Source organism: Falco naumanni, chromosome 14 (assembly GCF_017639655.2).
Source record: "Falco naumanni isolate bFalNau1 chromosome 14, bFalNau1.pat, whole genome shotgun sequence".
Classification (NCBI taxonomy): Eukaryota; Metazoa; Chordata; class Aves; order Falconiformes; family Falconidae; genus Falco; species Falco naumanni.
In genome coordinates this window covers 20,071,557-20,079,276 of record NC_054067.1, presented here as the reverse complement: position 1 = coordinate 20,079,276, position 7,720 = coordinate 20,071,557, and positions in this window count along the sequence as shown.

Here is a 7,720-nt window from a genome sequence, read left to right as displayed (position 1 = left end):
ATGACTCTGTAATGATTTGTATATCAGGAAATGGGAAATGTTGTGCAGATTGGTTACAGATTATTTTAGGGGATTAGTTACAGTGCTTGCAGATGCATTTGCTAGGGGTAAAACTAGGCAGACAACAGGTTCAGAATCATCTGTTATAAATTCTAATTTTGTACCAGGCACAGGCCTATCAATTTGTGTCTAATTATATTCTTCCATGTGAGATATAAAATACCTCAGGGTTTCTATAATAAAGGCTCATTAATGTGGACGAGAAATAATTCTGAAACTCTGTCTGCCAGGGCTAATGTTAATACAGATTTTAATTGCTCTTACAGGATATTAAAACACAGATATTTTTTTTTAAATCAGCTTTAATCTAATCATTAAATGGAGCCATTTTTGTAACCCTATATTTTCAAGTATTGCACCTTACGCTGCTAGGTAATTGCGTCATTACAAGTCATGTTGAACCAAAGAATAAAAGATGAATGCATGAAGTATAAAAGGCAACATTACCAAAGATATACGAGAGTCAAAGCCCTTCAATTCCTTGTAATTCCCTTTTCTACCTTTAAAATATCCTCTTCCTGCTTAGATAAGTACATATTCTAAAATGTACTTTTAAAAATAAACTAGTAAGTATTGTGAATAAAAAAGAATTAGTATCATATTATGATTTAAAGGAAGCCAAGATCTCTCTCCAAGGTAAAAGCCAAAAGCAGAATCCCTCCAACAGACTTTTACTTTAAGAACTAAAATTGCTAACCTTTGATCTCAAGGATATAATTCTTCTGCAGCTAGTCTGGTCAGGTCACTAGAGGGTGAAAAACATGAGCAGAATAGCATTCTAGTCTGATATCACTTGACTTTGAGGGCAGATGACTTAACATTTCTGTTCCTCAGTTTCCCATGTTTTATGGATGAAGGAAAATTATTATTTTTACCCCCAGTAAAAAGCAAACTCTCTGTTGTCAAATTCCAAAAATACCACCGTATTTCAGTAGCTTTTTGGAAATGGCATTCAAATAAATATTTCGCACTGAAAAAGAATAATATTCATGGACTTTGTGGTGATGGAAGAGACACTTTTATGCACACCTTGTCGAACTGCAAAGTACCACTAGCCTCAGGGCTGCTATCATTTGAATAGATGACAGGTGCATTTGTCACAGGATGCATACTATACAGCCACCTAGATAAATAAAATATATGATGGGCAAAAGGGTCTTCATGTTTTAAGTTTTGTCAGGAGAAGGGGGAAAAGAAAAAAAAATGAAAAGTTCTTACTTGGCATTCTAAAACACTGGCAGATTGAAAAATAAAGCTGATTTGAAGGAGCGTTTCTTGTGATAGAGCTGACAGTTCCTTTATAAAAGGGAGCTGGGCTAACAATAAACTGATAAATAAATTCATAAAACCAGTATGTGTGCTCAGTAAAGTGAGAAAGGGACTTACAAATGTACTAAAGTTTTCATACTATGGTAAGAAATAGCAGTGGAGAAATGCAAGAGATCTCTGTACATTCATATGCTTAGTAACATGGGCAATATATTAAGGTATCTTAAGAGACAGTACAACTTAAAAACTTGTTATCAACATATTTCACTTTGAATTTCTTCCTCCCTTCACAGTTGCTTGAAAATATCCTGAGAATGATATTTATAAAAAAATAACTAGGGAAAAACTCTACTAGGAGTCTTTTGGGAATTTACTATATCGTCTTGCAGTTTATAATAGAACACAAATCCAACAATAGATCTTAGTAATGTTTCTTCAACACTGAATAGATCAGGTAGGATAAACAGCAAAAAGAAAGTTGTAAAAGAAAGAAACTGGCCAGCTATTTCACAGACCAGAAGTAATAATCAATAGCCTTCCTATCCAGGGGATATATGCTGACTTTTGGTAGAAGACTTTCAGCGACGCCATAAACTGATTCCACTTAAGAACTGTAAAACATATATTTGTCCTAGTAAGTGAACTAGAGAGATAACACTGCGGAGTTTTTGCCTTTCAGGAAATGGTATCCGAGTACTTCTAGAAAACTAGTTGCTACTCACAAATGTCAGTGCCTTAATTACTAGTTAAATTCATTTCATCATTAACATGCCATTCAGTTGTATGCACCATTAGCTTTTCAGGTTTCAGTTTAGAGATAAATTGTGACTGAAAATTAGATGACCTAAATATCCTACACATAAACAGAATTGGCCAGTACTGGGAGGTAACAGGCCAAATGTAAGAACTGAAAGACTGGTTCTGCAGTGAAATGCTCCCAGAAATGTCTCGGTACAGACTGGCCCCCGCAAGAGTGTATTAGCAAGCTGACAGACAGATTCCTTTCTCTCCCTAGACACCAAAAGCCTTCCCTAGTTATCTAGTTGCTTTCCCATTTAAGATTCATCATATTTATAACTGTTAATCTCAGATTTATATTGACTAATCTTTGGAGATCTTGAGGGAGAGAAAGGAAGATCTATATCAACATTCACATGAAAGCATGAAAGCAATGCATTGTTTAAAATTATTTGGACCGTTTACAAGCTTGATTTTTCTTGTAAGAACTAAATATCTATTTGGTGATGCAGTCTTTCCTTGTCTTTTTACTTTCTAAATGTTGTTACTGAAAAAGAACTGAAAAAGATGTGTACACTTCAGCATATCAATTCTTGCGAGTTCGCTTGGCTCTTCAATTTAAATACGTGATAAAATGAGTGTTAAAATTTTTTACAGAAAACAAAAACTCACCTCATTTTAAGTCCATCCCTTTTGTTAAAGCGTAGTGATACAGTTGTAGCTGGAAGGGCACACGCAGGCTCCATTCAGTGTTTTGCATGCTTCTACTCTGCTTTCCCTCTCTTCCTCCTCCCCAGGTCTGCGCTCCCACACCTGCCCTGCCCTCAGATGCTGTATCCACCACTCTGCCTTACTGCCTGCACAGGTTTTGCTTTATTCTCTCCAGTGATTTCCAAAGTAGTTTTATTCAGCAGTCTGAGAATACGGTGGGTCTTCCTTCCCAGTTTGTTTAGCAGTCATCACATCACCCTGTCTGACTGATCTGTTGGAGTTCCTACAGAATTCATAGGTCAAAAAATATAACCAGGTTAGCTAAGGATGAGACTTTCCAGAAGCTAAGTTTGGCCTAAGGTATAGTTACCTTCCATGGGTGAGGAAAAAAACCCTCCAAATCCAAAAAAAGATAATTCCTTTACAGTGCAATTTCTTTTGGCAGACTTCAGGCTCCTTCCCAGGTTTTCACCTAATCTCTTCTTTAGGAATAATTAAATGTTTTATCAGATCTTCCCCTCACAATAGAAGCAGCTTGCACAGAAATTTTCAACCTGAACTGTTAGTATATGATAAAGTTATAAACATCTGACAGAAACATAGAGCAGAAAACACTAGCCAACTTTAACTTTAGGCAGCCTTACAAACTCCAAGCAAAAATCAATGTATAATTGTGCATGAAATGGAAATATGTATCTTGGTAAAAGTATTGAAATTAAAAGAGGGCTGGTTGTGCCCTCTGGGAGAGTGCTTGGGAGAATTATAACATTACTATGGACAATTTATTTAATTGTATTAATATGATGCAAAAATGATAACAGCAATTGTTGCAAAATTTAAAGTATTAGTTATGAAAGCTTCTCCTTTAATAACAAAAGCTACAGCAAAACCTCTCATTACTTAATATGACTGAAAAAAGATTGCTTAATGAAGCTAAACCACTTAAAATTAAGACAATATTTGTATTTCTTTACCATTTTATATTTCTACAAAAATATAAAACAATATTTGTAATATTTTGCAAAAACAGGACTAATAGAATAAGATAAGGTAGTGAATATTAAATGGTGGTTATTTCTACAGCATGATTTTCCACATTTTCCTTAAAAATCTTGGGTTTATATTTTTGTTTGGTATTAGTATTTTCAAATAGCTTGGCTTCTTTTTTTTTTTTTCTGTCATCCTAAATATTTGCAAGATTCTGAAAAGCATATTAATAATGGTTTTTCAGACAAACTAACAATATAAATGTATTAAAAGTCATTCTACAGGCTTTAGTTCTGAGTACGGTATTTTTTGTGCAATATGGAAAACAGGTTTATGCACTTCATCAATAAGAAACTTCCTTTAAGAAGCAATAAAATTGTTAAGCAAGGAATAATTTCTAATAAATATCTCAAGGCTTATAAAGAGATGTGATACTATGAAATTTACATTTGACTCAAGGCTCACAGATTACATAAATAATTTGTGTGGGTGTAATACCTTCATCCAGGGATCACTTCATAGAGTACATTTGATTTCAGTACAGGGGAGTCCTGTTACTAAAAGTTGAAAATATTTAAAAGTACTGGATTATTTTTGCTGTTACTGTTAACCTGAACATTTTCATGCTCTTCCTCTGCCTGAGAGCTCTGCTCTTACCATCATACTGACCATAACAAGGTGGTCTTTCCACCAGGAACTGAAGACTCAGAGCCTGAAAAGCAAACAAAAAGCATGTGTGTCTTAATTAGAAAAGCCTGTGCTAAAAATTCCTGTGCCTGAAATGTTATGCCTGAACCACAGATCAGGTTGTCAGTTCTCAATAAGTATCTCTTCAAAAGGTATTTTTCAGAGAATTTTTGACTGCTTAGTACCTACCCGTCGGCGGAAAATTCCCACCCCCAGGAGTCAATCAAAATTTAGATTTATTAAGAATAAAATAAAGAACTATCTTTGATTTACACAGCTGAGCCAACGGAGCTGCACATTCCCTTTTAGTTGTTCAATGCTTTGGGCTGGAATCTTCTACTTTCTTATATCTGGTGGCAGTACACATACCTGGTGTGCTACAATTAATGACACCTTTTAGTTAATTAGGAAAACAACCCTCCATTTCAGGTGATAAACATTTTCCTTTGATATTTATAATTATCCCTACCTATAAGGAGAATACAGGCACATTTCATTTCCAGCCAGTAGTAGAGCCAGTATGCTACGTAGAGGTTAATAAATTTGAATGGCATCCATTTTTCTTTCGATTGTTTTTTGTTTTGGTTTGGTTTTTTCCTATGAAAATGTTTTTATTTATATTACCTATTCTTTCCTAAAATCTCCTTAATCTTTGCAAGTATACCATGAAATTTATAGAAAATCAAAAACTTGGGCTGTAGTCTGAGATTTTAAAAGTACAGCCACAAATTATTGATAGCCATTTTTCCAACATTAATTTTTACATTAATAAAAGTGGTTCAGTATTAATCCACTCATTTAGACTGTAAAAAAAAAAAATACTGAATGGGGTATTTTTTATCATGCATTCACCACATGTCCAAACTAATTACAAAAAGGTTGAAACAAGGAGTTGGGCTTTTTTCCTTTCAAAAAACCACAATGCATGAAGTAGCAGACACCAGCCACTAGTTGGAGAGATTTGTAAACCTTCAGGGTAAAATATTTAATAGGATAGATATGGTAATACCAAGTTTTATACTTAATTTTAATGAAATTAAACGACATTATATGAGCTGTAACTGATTTTGTACAACACGAATAGTAAATAATGAGGCAAAGAGTCATTGCTTATTGCCTATGTTGATGTATTTCTGTAATTGTCATGTGGTTTATTATTCACATGGGAAAGATTTGAATTTTTAATAGATTTTAAGTTCATAAACAGCTGTCCTACAACCCAGTGGTACTTAAAAGAGTTTATACATTTCCATAAGTGCTTTATAAGAAGTTATTAGATGTGAAACACTGAACGCCACTTTGAAATACATTCTGTATAAAATGAAAGCTAATTTTTTTATTTAGACATAACTTTCTTCCTAATTGTTTTAATTTTGATTTAAGAAACAAATAGTCAAATAGAAGTATTTAGATTTATGCACGTCCTTAACTGTGCATTTTAGCTTCTCCTTTTTTGTTTTTTTGGGGGGACTGCTAGGTGCATAAAGACAAGAGGATGGCTCAGGCCCTGGGGTGTTTTGAAGTTAAGTAGCTATGGCTATCTTGAAGATACTTCCTCAGTCTATTGTGACCAGAAAATATGTTGAATTAGCACACAGATTTTTACTTTAAGTCAGAAAATGGAGAAAGTCAATGAACCGTGATTAAAAAGATGATTGAAAGTATGCCTATTCAGAAGTACTTCTGTTCATGCAAGTCCTACAGGTAAGTATCTAAATACGCCAAATAAACAAAATAAATGTTTCAAAATTAAGATTACATTTGCTCATACTTATTCTGAAACAATTTAATTTCTATTTCTCTTTTGGAAGACTTTTATTAAACAAATAGTACATATAGTAGCTACATATAATTTATGCTTCCCCTAACAAATTTAGAGTCATAAAGACATGTCTGTTAATAATACAATTTTGTTTAGCCATTAGATTGGAAACATGAAGGACATAAGTGAATCATTTATAGTTTCTTAATTCTCTGTGATGGATTCAGGTCATGTTTTCTGTTATATCAAATCTGCTTGCCAAATTGTCAGCTCTAATGCAAATCTCGGTTTTAATCTCCCCTGCAGCCTAATTACAAAATTACTTTTTGATCAAGTTCCTAGGTTTTAGAATTATCTTTTCCTTATAAATTGAATAACTGATGTTTAAAGTTGGGGTTTGGTATGTAAAAATAATAAAAACTTCCATATGGGCTACTAACAAAAATTGCAACAAATTCTTAGAAATGAAATAAAAAACTTCCCACGCCCAGACTTTGAAGAAGACTACAAAGTTACACAGTGCAGGTAAGGAAAAGAAGAAACGAAAACTTCAGTAATCTTCTAGAAACTGATCTTGAAGCAGTGAACACAGACTTAACAAAGAATACTGTTAGAACTTTGTTTGCAGATACTGTCTGCACATAGCCTATAATTTTATCACAAAAATTAAGTGTATCCATTCTGTGAACAGGCCCAAGTAGGAATTAGATTTGTCCTCCTCCAAATAAAAACCTTTTTGTTGCTAAAGTTTGTTAAACCAAGCAGATTTTAAATCTAAGATCAGAAAACATACATTTTCATATAATACACATTATTAAAACCATAAAAAACATAGTTGTATGATTACCTACATTTATCTTGAGACTGTACATGAACTGGCCAGCATTTCAGCTGACCCTGTTAACACCTTTTCTCCATTCTATGAACACACCAAAACCAAAAAACCAGGGTTCTAAATCCTAAAGCTGAGTTTAATTCAATTTCAAAATAAATCAATGGACTTTATAAGTAGGGAAGCTCAATTCTGCTGGCAATGGCAGTGTAGAAGGGTCTTGCAATTAAATCCCACTTTTGCACACTTCATCCTTTTAGACTTGCTTAGCATGTCTTAAATTATGGTGGTCATCTTTATTGCTGCAAATCTCACAAGTCTTTCTCTGTAAATCCTTTTGAGTGTGTTTCTTTCTATTCTTCATGCTGGGAGCCAGTTGTATGTCTAGGTGTGTATAGAGCAACCTGGATCCATTCTGTCAGCTTGTGGTCACCCGTGCCACCCAGCAGCTCCTCGTCCCATGTATGATTCCTTGCTCCCTGTACACAGCAGCAGCATGTGAACATCCAATCCACTGCAGTACAGCAAAACAGAATACACAATCCATTGTATGTAAACATCTTTTGTTCAGTATGACCCTTAAGAGACAAGGTATCTTTGTCTCTCTTAATCACGTTTGCCACTATGAACAAAAGCTGATTGTGGAGAACACAGTATCTGGGTATCACTAATAC